General features: G+C 45.7%; 1 long non-coding RNA gene across 1 annotated transcript; it reads left to right on the top strand.

Moving 5' to 3' along the window:
• Positions 1–2240: 2240 nt before the first annotated feature.
• Positions 2241–4393, top strand: LOC121857912. Its single transcript, XR_006087292.1, has 2 exons — positions 2241–2315; positions 4232–4393. It is a non-coding gene; the product is annotated as an uncharacterized LOC121857912 (long non-coding RNA).
• The last annotated feature ends 15688 nt before the right edge of the window (positions 4394–20081 follow it).

Here is a 20081-nt window from a genome sequence, read left to right as displayed (position 1 = left end):
TAGAAGTTACGTATTGGGTTAGTACTCAAGGGGGTTAATATTGTACTTTGGTTTAAATAATTAACTATGTCAACTATGTATATACATACACATTATCATTATTTCACCCCACACACACATACACACATACACAAACCACACACACACACACACACACACACACACACACACACACACACACACACACACACAATATTATCATTGGGACTACCACACTGTCTCATTAATAATACACACACCCTATTCACAAAACATCAAATGACTTCGTACAATATTACCAGATAGACTGAAACAAACGCACATATATCTTCTCTATTCCTCAGCAAGAAATGCAGCTCACAGGCCACGACCGAGTGAGGAGGTGACCATCCTTAGAGAACTTAGGTCGAATTAACTACGGTGAGCTGCATAAATACAAACCAGCAGAAGGGCCTATGGGAAGGACTCAGTTTGTTATAGATGAGGAGATTGAAGATTGGCTTACACATCCCTTGAGTTTAAAACCTGATTTTGTTACTCAGGTGAGGAGGGGGCAGGTGTGATAGATGAGGAGTGGGAGGTGTAGTGGGGGGGTGTGATAGATGAGGGAGGAGGGGTGGGTGGGGTGGGAGGAGGTGTGATAGGTAATGATGAGTGGGGTGGGAGGTGATATAATGAGGGAGGAGGTGGGGGTGATAGGTAATGGATGAGGGGTGTGGGGTGATAGGTAATGGGTGAGTGAGGTGTGGGGTGATAGGTAATGGATGAGTGGGTGGGGGTGATAGGTAATGGGAAGAGTGTATGATAGGTAATTGATGAGTGGGGTGGGGGGTGATAGGTAATGGATGAGTGGGGTGATAGGTATGATGAGTGGGTGGGGAGGTAATTATGAGTGGGTGGGGGTGATAGGTAATGGGTGAGTGAGGTGGGTGATAGGTAATGGATGAGTGGGGGGGTGGGGGTGATAGGTAATGGATGAGTGGGGTGGGGGTGATAGGTATGGATGAGTGGGGTGTGGGGGTGATAGGTAATGGATGAGTGGGGTGTGGGGGTGATAGGTAATGGATGAGTGGGGTGTGGGGGGGTGATAGGTAATGGTGAGTGGGGTAGGTAAGGGTGAGTGGGGTGGGGGTGATAGGTAATGGTGAGTGGGGGTGGTAGGTATGGGTGAGTGAGGTGGGGTGATAGGTAATGGTTGAGTGGGGGTGGGGGGTGATAGGTAATGGATGAGTGGGGGTATGGGGTGATAGGTAATGAGTGAGTGGGGGTGGTAGGTAATGGATGAGTGGGGTATGGGGGTGATAGATAATGAGTGAGTGGGTTTTTGAGGAGGAGTTAAAAACAGGTGAGTGGGATGTAAGGAGATTCCAGGCAATGAATGAGTGGGTTATATAGTATTTCAGGCAGAGACAAGTCACTAGAGGTCATAGGATCACCTGAGAAAACTTGAATTAAACCTATACTTTAAATGTATGATAATTACCTTCTTGTTAATTAAGTTTGATCACAGGTAAGAGATTATACCTGGGCAACTTACCTTGATCTTGGAGAGTCAACAGGAAATTTAATTACTGGTTTTTGCCTTGAGGATTATAGGCAATGGTGACAGAGAGAGAGAGAGAGAGAGAGAGAGAGAGAGAGAGAGGAGAGAGAGAGAGAGAGAGAGAGAGAGAGAGAGAGAGAGAGAGAGAGAGAGAGAGAGGTCCTTTGACCTTCTACTTTATTCCTGAGAGAGTGTGTGTGTGTGTGTGTTTGTGTATGTGTGTGTGTGTGTGTGTGTGTGTGTGTGTGTGTGTGTGTGTGTGTGTGTGTGTGTGTGTGTGTGTGTGTGTGTTTGTGTGTTTGTGTATGTGTGTGTGTGTGTGTGTGTGTGTGTGTGTGTGTGTCCAAACTTCACTTAATATTTCCACTAAAAAGATTAATATGATTTTTATATATTTCACGAGTGTCTTTTTTTTGTTTGTAGTCAAAGTCTTATTAGTTTACGTTTCTTGCTTTGATTAGATTTTTTACTGTTTTACACACACACACACACACACACACACACACACACACACACACACACACACACACACACACACACTAACTCTTCACTACCTGCACTAATCAACAGCCTGGAGGGATGGACGCCCTTCACTGGCTCACCTCCAAGACCAGGTGCATCTACCACCTCCTTGTACCTGGAGGAGGAGCCACAGGACACATGGTGATGAAGGGAGGGAGTGAACAAAGGCGTCGTCTTTGTCAACGCTTCAACCTGGGTCGTGTCATTGCATGTAGGACCTACCAAGTCTCTGTACCTGCCGGCGCCACTCCTGCAGAAGGGACTTAACGCGGTATGTGCATGACTTCAACAGATACTTGATTCAGGCTACTGTAGAGGCGGTTTGTTTATTAAAGATCAATGTAGAGGCGCGGTCTGTTTATTAAGTTACTAGAGGGGGTTTGTTTATTAAAGATCACTGTAGAGGCGCGGTCTGTTTTTATAAGACACCACCACTACGCCTTCAGTCTCTAGTTTATCAACATTGAAATTACATCTTATTTGGTTTGTCGTGTCTCCAGCTCTTCAACGTTGCCGCCACCGTCCCATGAGTAGTTAATGTGGGTGGTATGAAGACACTATCACACCACCAGGTAAACTTCACAGTGACATAAATATAATTACCTACCACACACCTTCACAGAACCAACAGGTAACTCGTACAATATACATTTACCTGTTCTATAAGGCCTGGATCCAAGACTATATATATTTGTAACTGTTTTTTGAGATTTGGTTAGGTTAGGTTAGGTTAGGTTAGGGTTACGTTACGTTAGGTTACGTTAGGTTAGGGTTACGTTACGTTAGGGTTACGTTAGGTTAGTTATGCTGTTAGGTTACGTTAGGTTAGTGTATGTTACGTTAGGTTACGTTAGGTTAGGGTTACGTTACGTTAGGTTACGTTAGGTTAGAGAATGATTTAAAGATTACATTCATTTACTTCCTTTATGATATTTGGTGTTGGCGACGCTACCTCCACATGATGATTGGTCAGTCCTTCAGGTGAGATAATTGGAGGTGAGGTAAACACTGATTTAATCCCTATTAATATAATCGTGTCTCTTACGTCAACATTCCTTAAGACAAAACTAATAGTATCTAATCTTTCTTTCTTCTAATATTAAATAATTCTTGTATCACTTTTTATATGTATAACAGTTTATTAGATCTGAATTTATCTATATTTTTCTATACTACAAAGTATATAGTTGTCTTTTATATAATCATCTGTTATATAATAAGTTATATCAAGATTATACTTTATCCTTGAGTTTAGTGACGTATCTGACCCTCGAGTACCACTTGAGGGTGTTGTGTTGTCCTCGAAGTGTTTCAGGAGTAACTGTAGTGTTTTGAGAGATCAGTAGGTTGGACGTGTTTCTCTGGTTAATAGGGCTGGGGCCTATTGAGACTGATGCCTATTAAGACTGAGGCTTATTAACACTGAGGCCTACTAAGACTGAGGCCTATTAAGACTGAGGCCTATTAAGACTGAGGCCTATTAAGACTGAGGCCTATAAGACTGAGCCTATAAGACTGAGGCCTATTAAGACTGAGGCCTATAAGACTGGAGGCCTATTAAGACTGAGGCCTACTAAGACTGAGGCTTATTAAGACTGAGGCCTCTAACACTGAGGCCTACTAAGACTGAGGCTTATTAACACTGAGGCCTACTAAGATCTGAGGCCTATAGACTGAGGCCTATTAAGACTGAGGCCTACTAAGACTGAGGCTTATTAAGACTGAGGCCTATTAAGACTGAGGCTTATTAAGACTGAGGCCTATAAGACTGAGGCCTACTAAACTGAGGCTTATTAAGACTGAGGCCTATTAAGACTGAGGCCTACTAAACTGAGGCTTATTAAGACTGAGCTATTAACACTGAGGCCTACTAAGACTGAGGCTTATTAAGATTGAGGCCTATTAAGACTGAGGGCCTACTAAGACTGAGGCTTATTAAGACTGGAGGCCTATTAACACTGAGGCCTACTAAGACTGAGGCTTATTAACACTGAGGCCTACTAAGACTGAGGCCTATTAAGACTGAGGCCTATTAAGACTGAGGCCTATTAATTGAGGCCTATTAACACTGGGATCGGAGCCCATTTCATCATTTCTACAATTACTATCACCATGTGTGACCTGAAGCTTACTTATGTTATACTGAGAGCTGAAGCAATAACGCCTCTACGTGTTGTGTTGTTCCAGGTGGTGGTGTTCGAGCAGTACACAGCGCCCAAGGAAGTTCGTTTCAGCGACGTTCCCATACTGTCTTAAACCCCTGTCAATGTCTGTTTGTCTGTCTCGATAATTATGTCTTAACAAATACAAGTTAAATAATAAATGCTACTTTGATTCAAAACTTTAAAACTGGTTCTTATTCTCTTCTCGCAAAAAAGTAAGAACTCCAAAGTGTTAAACGTGGATAAAACTGCCTTTTGGTTTTATCGCTTTCTCTTAAAACTGGAAACTTATGTTAAACCAGATTAATACTTCAGCTTTGACATCACTTCCATTAAAACTTGTTTTGTCATTTCTCTTTTTAAAATTATCACCATTTAAAACTTCTAAAATCACTAAACACTATACTATTTACCACTTCTTAAAACTTCCGAATAAAACTTTAAACCTTAAACCTGACTATCACCTCTTTTCCAAATGCTGTTATTGACGATATAAAACCATAAACCTTAAATCTTGATATCACTTCACCTTATTCTTAAAACCAAACCGAAAAAAATATATAGCATTAAACCTTGATATATTAAATCTTAAGGACCCACCGAGATGGCTGTAGTATAAGGTAAGGATTTATAGGAGGTCTAAGTACTATCTTATACGTATATTTGGCAGCTCGTCTATACGTCAACATTGAACAAATTCTTAAACAAAATCTCATGTATCTGATATATATTTATGGTAATGTGTAATAATTCATTAATCATCAAATCATCATCAAGTTCTAGGCATCGTTGAGCTTCGACATTCTTACGCAGCACAGGAAGCCATCTTTTTTTCCTCAGCTGTTAATTTATAAAAGCCGTTTATTTTGTTTCAAACGCCTGAAAATACATTACTTTTGATCTTTGGTTATTTTTTTATATATATTAGATTAAGTTTATTAAATCAGGTATTGCTAGATTGTTTATTCGAATCTTTTATATTACGGCAATAATTTTGTACTCGTTGTTTTCATCACCAATGGTTTGTTGACAAGTGGTGGCAAAGGGTAGGACTCAGGGCCGTGTGAAATCTTGTGGCTTGTGGAAGGTTGAGAGCGCTGGATATATTTTGGTGAGCTTTTGATTTGGAGTAGATGGTATTATGGATATGGTGTGTGGTGGTGTGAAGGAGGTGTGACTTGTGAGGTGATGTGTGGTAGTAGGGGCAGGAAGCTGGAATATCCTCCTCCTCGAGTGACAAGGTTATATTCCTCCTCAATTATAAGATCTAAACTCCTTGCTCTTCTTCTCTCCTCTTTCTTATTTTCCCATTTATTTTCGTTTTTTCCCATTTTTTTCCACTTTGGTATTAGGACAATTGCCCCCTGGATAACCCTCCTCCCTCAACTGCCTCCCTCCTCCCCCACCCCCTCCTCCCCCACCCTCCCTCTCTCCCCCCCACCTCTCCCCCTTCCCCTCTCTCAGTACACACCGTCTTGCAGCCAGCTTTTCCACTCCTAACCCAACACAGACCTCCAATTAACCTATTAACCTTCTAACTCTAATTAACCTCTTCAAATTAATTGTCATACCTAATTACTAATAAAAAACACGGAGAAAAAAAACTGGATATTAATTACTAAAGAAAAAATAAAATCTTTTACAAAATATTTAATTCTGTTATTTCAGTTTTGATTAAGTGGTGAATTATTGCCGCTGTAAAAGTGATCAGTTATATTAAGTTTTAAATTACTGAAGGATTATAGTATTATAGAGATAAATGATAAAATAGAGAGATTATATTAAAACATATAACCTGACTCGCCCCAACACATCCTCCACCCCACACACACTCTACCATCACTCCAACACATCCTCCACCTTCACACACACTACTCCTCCAACCTACTCCAACACATCCTCCACCCTCTCACACACTCCACTCCCCAACCTACTCCAACATCCTCCACCCTCACACACTCTACTCCCTCAATCTACTCCAACACATCCTCCATCCTCACACCATCTACTCCTCAATCTACTCCAACACATCCTCCACCCCCCACACACTCTACTCCTCAACCACTCCAACACATCCTCCACCCCACACACTCTACTCCCCAACCTACTCAACACATCCTCCACCCTCACACACACCCTACTCCCTCAACTTACTCCAACACATCCTCCACCTCTCCACACACTCTACCTCAACCCACTCCAACACATCCTCCACCCTCACACACTCTACTCCCTCAATCTACTCCAACACATCCTCCACCCCTCACACTATCTACCTCAACCTACTCCAACACATCCTCCACCCCTCACACACTCTACTCCCTCAATCTACTCCAACACATCCTCCACCCTCACATTACCCACTACACACACTACTCCAACAATGCGTTACTTAGCTCCCACCACCACCAGCACCACCACTGTTTGCTCCAACACAGCCTGCAGGAGAGCTACCGAGTGATTGCTTCTACAAACTTCCAACAAATACAAGTTAATTCCTCCACTGCCTTGGGAACCAGTTATATTCACCTCACGTATAATTATCTTATCTCTATAACTTGTTTACTTATCTATAATTTGTTTACTTATCTCTATAACTTATTTACTTAACTTGTTTACTTATCTATAATTTGTTTACTTATCTCTATAACTTGTTTACTTATCTATAATTTGTTTACTTATCTATAACTTATTTACTTAACTTGTTTACTTATCTATAATTTGTTTACTTATCTATAACTTATTTACTTAACTTGTTTACTTTTCTATAACTTGTTTACTTATCTCTATAACTTGTTTACTTATCTCAATTTTTTTTTACCTTTATCTATAATTTGTTTTCTTGTTTATTTATTATATTCTAGTTTTTTTTTCATGTTTCTCTTTCACGTAGATATTTCACTCACGGACCGGATAACTCTCACGGACCGGATAACTCTCATGGACCGGATAACATTTCACGTACCGGATAACTCTCTGGGACCGGATAACATTTCACGTACCGGATAACTCTCATGGACCGGATAACATTACGTACCGATAAATCACACGACCTGATAATTCTCACGGACCGGATAATTCATGTACTGGATAAAATTTTTTGACTGGGGTTCAGTTTATCAGTTAGCCCACTTCAGGACCATAACCCACCCTAGGACCATAAGCCACCTCAGGACCATAACCCACCCTAAGACCATAACCCACCCCAGGACCATAACCCACCCTAAGACCATAACCCACCCAGGACCATAACCCCAGGACCATAACCCACCCTAAGACCATAACCCACCCTAGGACCATAACCCACCCCAGGACCATAACCCACCCTAGGACTATTACTCCACCCTTGGACCATAACCCACCCTAAAACCATAATCCACCCTAAACCATAACCCACCCTAGGACCATAACCCACCCTTGAACCATAACCCACCCCAGGACCATAACCCACCCCAGGACCATAACCCACCCTAGGACCATAAGCGACCCCAGGACCATAACCCACCCTAAGACCATAACCCACCCTAGACCATAACCCACCCCAGGACCATAACCCACCCTAGGACTATTACCCACCCTGGACCATAACCCACCCTAAACCATAATCCACCCAAAACCATAACCCACCCTAGGACCATAACCCACCCTTGAACCATAACCCACCCAGGACCATAACCCACCCCAGGACCATAACCCACTCTACATCATAACCCACTCTAAGACCATAACCCACCCCAGGACCATAACCCACCCTAGGACTATTACCCACCCTAGACCATAACCCACCCTAAAACCATAATCCACCCTAAAAATAACCCACCCTAGGACCATAACCCACCTTGAACCATAACCCACCCCAGGACCATAACCCACCTTGAACCATAACCACCCCAGGACCATAACCCACTTAAGACCATAACCCACTCTAAGACCATAACCCACCCTAGGACTATTACCCACCCTAGGACCATAACCCACCCCAGGACCATAACCCACCCTAAGACCATAACCCCCCCTAGACCATAACCCACCCCAGGACCATAGCTGGGACCCTGGTGGCTGCCATAGAGGATACTCCAACCCAGCGAAGAGACAAGAGCAAGGGAGCCTAACATAACATAACCTAACCCTATGCCTAACCTAATCTAACCTTAATCTAAACTAAGTTAACTTGATCTAACCTGACCTAACCTATCCCAATCCTAACCTAACCTAACCTAACCTAACCTAACCCTTACGATAGCGCAACACAACTAAGTCTGTTCATGAGGAGTTTAAAGTCAGGCTAAGGAAGTGTATCTAAATATATCATCACAGGTAAAGGAGACAGGTGTTCAGTGATTCGACTCCCAATCCCCCTACCCGTCCTCCTCTCCCCTCCAGTCCTCCTCCTTCCTTCCTTCCCTTCCTCCTATGAGCTACAGTTAAAGTAATTAAATTAACTTTTACAGAGAAAAGCCCAACTACTTTAACTTAGCATGAAACTAACTAATTGAATATGGAGGAATGAGGTAATGGAGCACAACTAACATTACGGAGAGCTTGGCACATTAACTCCCAGCTGGTGAGGAGGGGGGTGAGGCCAGCTGGTGAGGGTGGTGAGGCCAGCTGGTGAGGATGGTGAGGCCAGCTGGTGGTGTGTGGAGGCCAGCTGGTGAGGGGGGTGAGGCCAGCTGGTGAGGTGGTGAGGCCAGGGTGAGGGGGGGGAGGCCAGCTGGTGAGGGTGGTGAGGCCAGCTGGTGAGGGTGGTGAGGCCAGCTGGTGAGGGGTGGTGAGGCCAGCTGGTGAGGTGGTGAGGCCAGCTGGTGAGGATGGGAGGCCAGCTGGTGAGGATGTGGAGGCCAGCTGGGTGGGGTGGGTGGAGGCCAGCTGGTGAGGATGGTGAGGCCAGCTGGTGAGGATGGTGAGGCCAGCTGGGTGAGGGGTGGTGAGGCCAGCTGGTGAGGGATGGTGAGGCCAGCTGGTGAGGGTGGTGAGGCCAGCTGGTGAGGATGGTGAGGCCAGCTGGTGAGGGTGGTGAGGCCAGCTGGTGAGGTGGTGAGGCCAGCTGGTGAGGGAGGGTGAGGCCAGCTGGTGAGGTGGTGAGGCCAGCTGGTGAGGATGGTGGGGCCAGCTGGTGAGGATGGTGAGGCCAGCTGGTGAGGGTGGTGAGGCCAGCTGGTGAGGGGTGAGGCCAGCTGGTGAGGGTGGTAGCCAGCTGGTGAGGGTGGTGAGGCCAGCTGGTGAGGATGGGAGGCCAGCTGGTGAGGATGGTGAGGCCAGCTGGTGAGGATGGTGAGGCCAGCTGGTGAGATGGTGAGGCCAGCTGGTGAGGATGGTGAGGCCAGCTGGGATGGTGAGGCTAGCTGGTGAGGGAGGAGGCCAGCTGGTGAGGATGGTGAGGCCAGCTGGTGAGGGAGGGTGAGGCCAGCTGGTGAGGATGGTGAGGCCAGCTGGTGAGGATGGTGAGGCCAGCTGGTGAGGATGGTGAGGCCAGCTGGTGGTGGTGAGGGTGAGGTGGTGAGGCCAGCTGGTGAGGATGGTGAGGCCAGCTGGTGAGGGTGGTGAGGCCATCTGGTGAGGATGGTGAGAATGACATCAGGAGGAGCATTACTGAGGCTGATGAGGCTATAATGCTCCTGCTCTGAGTCTCATTCAAGGACGGATTTTTCTTGCTTATGTATGAAGGTAAAATTGATCTCCGCAATGAAGTGACTCGATGAATAACAAGGTGAGAGAGAGAGAGAGAGAGAGAGAGGAGAGACTTTATTGCCTTAGACTCAAATTATCAGAGAGCAAATCAGAAAACAAACACTATAAATTATCTAAAAAATAAAAAATCCCATTTGATCTTTCAGTTTATATACATTACCCCTGAGTGGTGTAGACGCTTTGTATTAACGACTGTAACGGAATTTTTGTATCATTTTTCAATTTTATGGACTGCCACGGTAGACAATATTGAACTTTGTTATTTTTTTAATCATGTATAAGTACAAGTATAACAGATATATATATAACATTGTATATAAACAAGACTCTGACCACATCAGAACACTCATCTGTAGGATTCTGGACGATCACTTGGTACAAAGCCGCCTCCATCTGCTAAACTACCATTCTCAGCTGTTAGTTGATCGTGACCACAACATTGACTATATTACGTCGCCATTCGCCTTCACATTCCTGGCCAGTTGCATCTCGACCGCGGACTGTTACTGCTACTTCCCTCCTGACTTACTGATACCAGCCACTAACATCGAGCACTATACCGAGCTGCTGGGCATTTAACAGGTATATCACCTCTTATACGATGTTGGTTTTAGTACCGATAATTTGAGTTATTATTGGGACTATGGTAAGTACTTCAATACATTCTGAGTGTATTTCTCCTATGAAAATTGTTTTGTTTGTTGAAGGTACGCTTATGCCTCCCTACCCCCTCGTAGCCTGGTCACTGGATAATAAGGTGAAATATTTGACAACTCTCACAGTCCGCGTTCATGTAAATAAAAAGAAGGTATTTATTAACCGGATAAATTAATAAGTAATAATGTACGATAATTGTCGCGGAAACGATAATTTTGTGGTACCTGTACGATAATTTTCACCTTTGTTGGGCTGGTCACGTCTGGCAACACTGTGTGACCAGCTGCCTGACCTCTGCCCCTACTCTCTTGTTGGTATTGAACATCACAACAAAGCAGTGCTATATTTCGGGCAGCAGAGAAACGAACGAAGAAAAAACACCAAAGATGAATCTGTTGCTCAGAGTAAGGGTAAGTAATTTCTTGAATCTTATAAGTTACGTTTTAAATTATAGATGAATAACTGCTGACCAAATTTGACCTGAAGTTTACTTTGTTTTGACAGCGATGTCGTTGCTTTACCAAACTAACTCACCACATACAACAATATAACGTGATCGAGGAGCTGTAGCCGCTAAATACTTCAAAAATCTTTCCATGATTTATTTTTATTTTGAGAATATTATGTCAAATTATTATTGTTTAGTACATGTCACAGCATGGTTAGAGGTTTAACCAATGGACATTTGCAGGAACTATCTTTACGATTCCGCTAACTTGCTTAGTTATTGAGTCGCCCAACCGGTAGTAGAATAAAGGCTGTATGTGATAAAAGGTTCACCCTTGTATGTTCTCTTTATATCCATGACTCCAATTCCCCAAATGCTAGGAATTCAAGATAAATTTAGAATAACTGAGGTACTACTTGTTACGCGGATCACTGTTTACATTTCTGGAGACATGAAGACGGGAAGAGGCGGATTTTTAAATGAAGTGATGAATTATGTCCTGCCAAAAGTGTTTATCATTCTGTTTTGTAATTATACTCATAAATTTTTTGGCAATACTAATATTTATTCGTAAATTCATACGCCTCATTCTGGTGACGTTAGTGCTGGCAGCCAATCAAAAGGAACTCTCTTCATTCATGCTGACTATTTAAATTGGTGATTATAAACAAGATATTTTAATCCTACAATCAAAACACCAACGAGTGAATTCTGGTCAGTATGTAAACACAAACAGTAAACATCACCATACAGTATAACACACCATCATATATAATTAGCTGCTCTTGGAGACTCTAACTCAGCCAAGTGATTTTTATTGTTTTCCCATAATGAATGATGGACACTTTGACGGCTCCTGGCCCTGGCTCCGGCATGACACTCTTAGCCATATGTACAGCTCAGCCCTAACTTAACCTAACCATATAAGGATCATTTTTTTTACTCATTGCTTTTAATCTTTGTCTATGACCCTATAAAAATCTTTGCTAAAAGTCGAGGAAATGATATCGCAATTATCATCATTTATTACTTCTCAATCACTTACAAGAATGATAATCCCTTTGTCAAGATAACGAAAGCTCTATTGAAGCAATGTTAATAGCCATTAGGCAAATTGTGCCCGAAAGGTGATTGGTGATTTTAATTTCATAAGTATTGCTTCCCAGATTTGTTTTGTTTTCGTGATGAAACTGAATGGAGGCTAGTGACGTCATCTCTGCGGTGTAGCTCGAGCTTTTTTTTTTTAGTGATGTATTGAACAAATTCCTCGATGGTCTTAGTTCTTTTATGCTTTCCTTTAAAATTTTAGTACTTAAGTAAATATTCATCGGGACCTGACGACTTATTTGGGTTAAATTGATTTCTTTGTTTACAAGGATAGTTCTGTAGTTACTAATATGTATAAATACCAATTCGACCTTTTAACTCACAACAACATAATTCCATTTATGCAACCAAACCATCTTGAATAGCGGCTAGGACGTTTAGAGAACAGCTGAAAATATCTTTACGATTTTCACATTATTTTGAGCTGTAGCAATGGAACGAGAGATCAGAATCGTTTCTATTGACCCATGATCTAGACTGTAGATCATGGGTCTAGATGACAGGGGGAGGGGAGATCTTAGGGGTGGGTGACTCTGCCGTTCAGGTCTTCAACAGTATAGTTCAGGGGTGGGTGACTCTGCGTTCAGGTCTTTAAGATATAGTTCCAGGGTGGGTGACTCTGCCGTTCAGGTCTTAAAAGTATAGTTCAGGGGTGGGTGACTCTGCCGTTCAGGTCTTCAACAGTATAGTTCCAGGGGTGGGTGACTCTGCCGTTCAGGTCTTAACAGTATAGTTCAGGGGTGGGTGACTCTGCCGTTCAGGTCTTCAACAGTATAGTTCAGGGGTGGGTGTCTCTGCTGCTCTGGTCTTCATGGTCGCAATCCATTAAATTCACACTTGATACAAACTCCATTACACACAGACTTATTTATCTTTCTCAACACAATATCCTAAAACAGTTTTGGATCCAATTTTAACTCCTCTTCCTCCTCTCTTCAGTATCTTGTCCATTTAAGTCAGTCTTCATACAGCCATCCACTAACTTCATCATTAATCGTCCACAACATCTCCTCATCACCTACCCCCTCCTACCAGCCTTCATCTCCCATCACCTACACCTCCTCCTACCAGCCTTCATCTCCATCCTACACACCTCCTCCTACCAGCCTTCATCTCCCCATCACCCACACCCCTCCTACCAGCCCGTCTCCCCACCACCTACACCCCTCCTACCAGCCTTCATCTCCCATCACCTACACCACCTCCTACCAGCCTTCATCTTCCCATCACCTACACCCCTCCTACTGAACCCCTCATCTCCCCATTACCTACACCCCTTCCTACCAGACCTCATCTCCCCATCTTCACCCCTCCTACTCACCCCACCTTCAAGTAGGTTGTGAAGAGAGCAAATGAAATAAGGCCCCCCATCTTCCCTCCTCTGTGTTGTGCTGTGGCTTCAACCTCTAACGCTGCGTCTAACCTAACCTTCAATGGGGAGTTAATCTTGGGAGTGTTTATTTAATCCCTTGTGTATGGCTGTCCTCGCCTCTGAGCTGAATGAAATCGTTTGGTGTGTTACATAAAGTATTAAAGTGGCGTCCCATTAGTGAAGAGATTAATGGTCTTGGATTCTGTAATACATCTTATAGTGAGTTAAAATTCTTGAAGTTGAATTTATTCCCTTTATCAAATTTCTTTCACCGTATTGGAGGCATTAGAAAGCCATCAGTTCTTTCCTCTCATTGGTTTGTCTTTCTTAAGTTGTTTTCAAAGTCATGCCGTATAAGAATTAATTTTAGTTTCCTTCATTCTCATCTTCCATTTCTTGGTTTCTTACGTCACGGATGTAAACAACTCAAAGTCACCTGAACATCCGGGGATTTTCAGATCGTCTTTTGTATAGATGACAGAATATCGGGAGATGTTTGTATAGATGACAGAATATCGGGAAGGTGTGTGTGTGAGATATACATGACACATATCACTGGGAGGTGACCTGTGCCTGACGTCTTTGTTGACACACACACACACACACACACAGAGTATTAGGAATTTTAACTTACGAAAAAAAAAGATCAAATTATTGGTCGAGAACTGAACTACGAACCGCCAGGACTCAGATGATCAACCGGGCAGTGTGGTTGGTTAGGTTAGGATAGGTTATGTTAGGTTAGTTGAGATGAGGTGAGGTGAGCGAGTTAGGTTGTTAGGTTAGGTTTAGTGAGGTTAGAATAGATAATATTATTTAAAAAGTCTGGATTTAGGGTAACTATTATTTTTCTAAAGCCAAAACAGCAGAGTCACGCACCCAGAGAACTGCCTGAGTGTCCTGTCATCTAGATCAAGTTATTTTACGACGGTGATCACAGTGTCTCTTCACTTCCCTTGCCGCGCAAACGTCAGAATCGTAAAAGTATCTCAACCGGTTTCTAAATGATGCTCCTCGGTTCCTGCTTTCAGATATGAGTGGCTGCCTGAATGGAATTACACGCTCTCGAGTCAAGGGTTAAAAATCCACCTTGTTATGAGAGCTGGAATCTTCAGGTAGTCACGGAGGCTTTAAAACACTTAAGAGGATCTGTGGAACTCTGAGACTCTTCTAACAACATATTTATTTCCCATGATGGTTGAGGCTTTTAAGACATATTGGTACTTTTTATAAAGGTTACTGTGATGTATTTCACTTGGTGTTGATTTTGGTTTCTATAAAATAAATACCGTGTGAGATAGTAAAGGTTTGGTTAGGTTAGGTGAGAGATAGTAAAGGTTTGGTTAGGTTAGGTGAGAGATAGTAAAGGTGAGAAACGGTAAATGAAAGTGGGTCTTCAGTGGTATATTTTATCGAGTAGTTGACTTGTCGAGCTTGTTATTGACACACACACACACACACACACACACACACACACACACACACACACACACACACTCAAAAACCATCCTCTCCCCAACACACTCCTCATAGTGTTTTCATCCCTAAAGAAGAACCTAAATCATGGACCTTCATCAGAGGACCTGTCTACTCTAACTCCTGACGTGGGTGAGGCTCCAGTACCTTTGATCTGATCGCCAACAATCTGGACAAACTACTGACGTATCGTGAGTCTCTCGTGTTGTCTCTGTGTTTAGGTTTTTGCGTTTGTTTTAAACTTATTGTGTGAAATAAGCTTGGGTGTCTAGTCTTCAGGTGAAATAAGCTTGGTGTCTAATCTTCAGGTGAAATAAGCTTGGGTGTCTAATCTTCAGGTGAAATAAGCTTGGGTGTCTAATCTTCAGGTGAAATAAGCTTGGGTGTCTAATCTTCAGGTGAAATAAGCTTGGTGTCTAATCTTCAGGTGAAATAAGCTTGGGTGTCTAATCTTCAGGTGAAATAAGCTTGGGTGTCTAATCTTAAGAATAAGCTTGGGTTTCTAATCTTCAGGTGAAATAAGCTTGGGTGTCTAATCTTAAGGGGATAAACTTGGGTGTCTAATTTTCAGGTGAGATAAGCTTGGGTGTCTAATCTTCAGGTGAAATAAGCGGGTGTCTAATCTTAGGGAATAAGCTGGTGTCTAATCTTCAGGTTGAAATAAGCTGGTGTCTAATCTTAAGGGATAAGCTTGGGTGTCTAATCTTCAGGTGAAATAAGCTTGGGTGTCTAATCTTCAGGTGAAATAAGCTTGGGTGTCTAATCTTAAGGGGAATAAGCTTGGGTGTCTTAATCTTCAGGTGAAATAAGCTGGTGTCTAATCTTAGGAATAAGCTTGGGTGTCTAATCTTCAAGTGAAATAAGCTTGGGTGTCTAATCTTCAGGTGAAATAAGCTTGGGTGTCTAATCTTCAGGTGAAATAAGCTTGGGTGTCTTAATCTTCAGGTGAAATAAGCTTGGGTGTCTAATTTTAAGGAAATAAGCTTGGTGCCTCTTCCAGGTGGGATAAGCTTGGGTGTCTAATCTTCAGGTGAAATAAACATTGGGTGTCAAATCATCAGGTGAGATAAGCTTGAATGTACTAATCTTCAGGTGAGATAAGCTTGGGTGTCAAATCATCAGGTGAGATAAGCTGAATGCCTAATCTTCAGGTGATGCATAACTTCCTCAGGCACGGAATGCGTTTAGTGGAACTGATAAGAGGAAGTAAATGTTGTTAACCCACTTGAACGAGGCAATTAGACGTGGATCGTTAGGGAAAATGCAGATTAATTCATGAGTAAACCCTTGATCCAGTTACCGAGAGAGAGCCCACTCACTTGTTGCTGGTACCTGCCTCATTACACACACACACGTATGGCCGGGTGTACCTCAGATTTTATTCATACTCAACAGTGCAATTTATTTTCCTTTACACCGCCATGACAGCCTGGATGTATTACAGTGAGTCTTATTAAGTGAGATGTGTCACCAGAGGTGTAGCTGCTGTTGGCCATTTTGGAGTCTTTTAAGCGTGTCTATCTTATTTTAGTGTTCATTACCTAATACCTAGCCTATGAATGAAAGGGGGCGCGGTTGTTGTGATAGAGGCGCGGGTGTTGTGATAGAGGTGTGGGTGTTGTATAGAGGGCGCGGTTGTGTGATAGAGGCGCGGGTGTTGTGATAGAGGGTGTGGGTGTTGTGACAGAGGGGTTGTTGTGATAGAGGGCGGTGTTGTGATGGGGCGTGGGTGTTGTGTGACAGAGGGCGTGGGTGTTGTGATAGAGGTGCGGTGTTGTGATGGGGGGCGGGTGTTGTGATAGGGGCGTGGGTGTTGTGATAGAGGCGTGGGTGTTGAGACAGGTGACAGAGGGCGTGGGTGTTGACAGGGGTGCACGGGTGTTGGGGACAGGTGACAGAGGGGCGCGGGTGTTGGGGTGACAGGGGGCGTGGGTGTTGACAGAGGGTGCACGGGTGTTGAGACAGGTGACAGAGGCGTGGGTGTTGGACAGAGGTGCACGGGTGTTGAGACAGAGTGACAGAGGGCGTGGAGTGTTGACAGAGGGTGCACGGGTGTTGAGACAGGTGACAGAGGGGCGCAGGTGTTGACAGAGTGCACGGGTGTTGAGACAGAGTGACAGAGGGGCGTGGAGTGTTGACAGAGGTGCAGGTGTTGAGACAGAGTGACAGAGGGGGCGTGGGTGTTGACAGAGGTGCACAGGTGTTGAGACAGGTGACGAAGACGTAGATGTTGAGACAGAGTGACAGAGGGCGTGGGTGTTGACAGAGGTGCACGGGTGTTGAGGACAGGTGACAGAGGGCGTGGGTGTTGAGACAGGGGTGCACGGGTGTTGAGACAGAGTGACAGAGGGCGTGGGTGTTGACAGAGGGCGTGGGTGTTGGGGCAGGTGACAGAGGGCGTGGGTGTTGACAGAGTGCACAGGTGTTGAGACAGAGTGACAGAGGGCGTGGTGTTGACAGAGGTGCAGGTGTTGGACAGAGTGACAGAGGGCGTGGGTGTTGACAGAGGTGCACGGGTGTTGAGACAAAGTGACAGAGGGCGTGGGTGTTGAGACAGAGTGACAGAGGGCGTGGGTGTTGAGACAGGTGACAGGGCGTGGGTGTTGAGACAAGGTGACAGAGGTGCACAGGTGTTGAGACAGAGTGACAGAGGGCGTGGAGTGTTGACAGAGGGTGCACGGTGTTGAGACAGAGTGACAGAGGGCGTGGGTGTTGAGACAGAGTGACAGAGGGCGTGGGTGTTGGCAAGGTGACAGAGGGCGTGGGTGTTGGAGACAGGTGACAGAGGGCGTGGGTGTTGAGACAAGTGACAGAGGGCGTGGGTGTTGAGACCAGAGTGACAGGGGCGTGGGTGTTGACAGAGGTGCACAGGTGTTGAGACAGGTGACAGAGGTGCATGGGTGTTGAGACAGAGTGACGAGGTGCACAGGTGTTGAGACAGAGTGACAGAGGTGCACGGGTGTTGAGACAGAGTGACAGAGGGCACGGGTGTTGAGACAGGTGACAGAGGTGCACGGGTGTTGAGACAAGTGACAGAGGGCGTGGGTGTTGGAGACAGAGGACAGAGGGGGGGTGTTGGGAGGACAGAGGGGTGGGGACAGAGGTGGGGTGTTGAGACAGAGTGACAGAGGGCGGGGTGTTGAGGGTGGTGTTGGGACAAAGTGACAGAGGGCGTGGGTGTTGACAGGGTGCACGGGTGTTGAGACAGAGTGACAGAGGGCGTGGAGTGTTGACAGAGGTGCACAGGTGTTGAGACAGAGTGACGAGGGCGTGGGTGTTGAGACAGAGTGACAGGGCGTGGTGTTGAGACAGAGTGACAGAGGGCGTGGTGTTGAGACAGGTGACAGGGCGTGGGTGTTGAGACAGAGTGACAGAGGTGACGGGTGTTGAGACAGAGTGACAGGGCGTGGGTGTTGAGACAGAGTGACAGAGGGCGTGGGTGTTGAGACAGAGTGACAGAGGGCGTGGGTGTTGAGACAGAGTGACAGAGGCGTGGGTGTTGAGACAGAGTGACAGAGGGCGTGGGTGTTGAGACAGAGTGACAGAGGGCGTGGGTGTTGACAGAGGTGCACGGGTGTTGAGACAGAGTGACAGAGCGTGGTGTAGACAGAGTGAGGGCGTGGGGTTGAGACAGAGTGACAGAGGGCGTGGGGTTGAGACAGAGTGACAGAGGGCGTGGGGTTGAACAGAGTGACAGGCGTGGTGAGACAGTGAGGGCGTGGGTGGAGACAGGTGACGGGGCGTGGGTGCTGAGACAGAGTGACAGAGGGCGTGGGTGTTGACAGGGGTGCAGTGTTGAGACAGAGTGACAGAGGGCGTGGGTGTTGGACAGAGTGACAGAGGGCGTGGGTGTTGACAGAGGTGCACGGGTGTTGAGACAGAGTGACAGGGGCGTGGGTGTTGAGACAGAGTGACAGAGGCGTGGGTGTTGAGACAGAGTGACAGAGGGCGTGGGTGTTGAGACAGAGTGACAGGGCGTGGGTGTTGAGACAGAGTGACAGAGGGCGTGGGTGTTGAGACAGAGTGACAGAGGGCGTGGGTGTTGGGACAGAGTGACAGAGGGCGTGGGTGTTGAACAGAGGTGCACGGAGTGTTGTTGAGACAGAGTGACAGGGCGTGGGTGTTGACAAGTGCACGGGTGTTGGGATAGTGACAGAGGGCGTGGGTGTTGAGACAAGGACAGAGGGCGTGGGTGTTGAGACAGAGTGACAGAGGGCGTGGGTGTTGACAGAGGTGCACGGGTGTTGAGACAGGTGACAGGGCGTGGGTGTTGACAGAGGTGCACGGGTGTTGAGACAGAGTGACAGAGGGCGTGGAGTGTTGAGACAGAGTGACAGAGGGGCGTGGGTGTTGGGACAGAGTGACAGAGGGCGTGGGTGTTGGGACAAGTGACAGAGGGCGTGGGTGTGAGGAGGCAGAGGACGTGGGTGTTGAGACAGAGTGACAGAGGGCGTGGGTGTTGAGACAGGTGACAGGGCGTGGGTGTTGAGACAGAGTGACAGAGAGGGCGTGGGTGGGTGTTGAGACAGAGTGACAGAGGGCGTGGGTGTTGAGGGCAGAGTGACAGAGGGCGTGGGTGTTGAGACAGAGTGACAGAGGGCGTGGAGTGTTGAGACAGAGTGACAGAGGCGTGGGTGTTGAGACAGAGTGACAGAGGGCGTGGGTGTTGAGACAGAGTGACAGAGGGCGTGGGTGTTGAGACAAGGTGACAGAGGGCGTGGGTGTTGAGACAGGTGACAGAGGGCGTGGGTGTTGAGACAGAGTGACAGAGACGTGGGTGTTGAGACAGAGTGGACAGGGCGTGGGTGTTGAGACAGAGTGACAGAGGCGTGGAGTGTTGAGACAGAGTGACAGAGGGCGTGGGTGTTGAGACAGAGTGACAGAGGGGCGTGGGTGTTGAGACAGAGTGACAGAGGCGTGGGTGTTGAGACAGAGTGACAGAGGGCGTGGGTGTTGAGGATGTAGAACACTAACACGGGTCACCTTTAACACCATTCTTGTTGCAGTATTAATGGCTGGGTCAAGTGGCGGGTATGCTGGGATTATCACCGTAACTATTGTGTTTGTTGATGATTAGGATGGTAGGATGGTAGAATGGTAGGATGGTGGGATGGTGGGATGGTA

The sequence above is a fragment of the Homarus americanus genome, unplaced genomic scaffold (assembly GCF_018991925.1).
Source record: "Homarus americanus isolate GMGI-L3 unplaced genomic scaffold, GMGI_Hamer_2.0 scaffold16968, whole genome shotgun sequence".
NCBI lineage: Eukaryota > Metazoa > Arthropoda > Malacostraca > Decapoda > Nephropidae > Homarus > Homarus americanus.
This window is presented reverse-complemented; position numbering and strand designations above follow the sequence as displayed.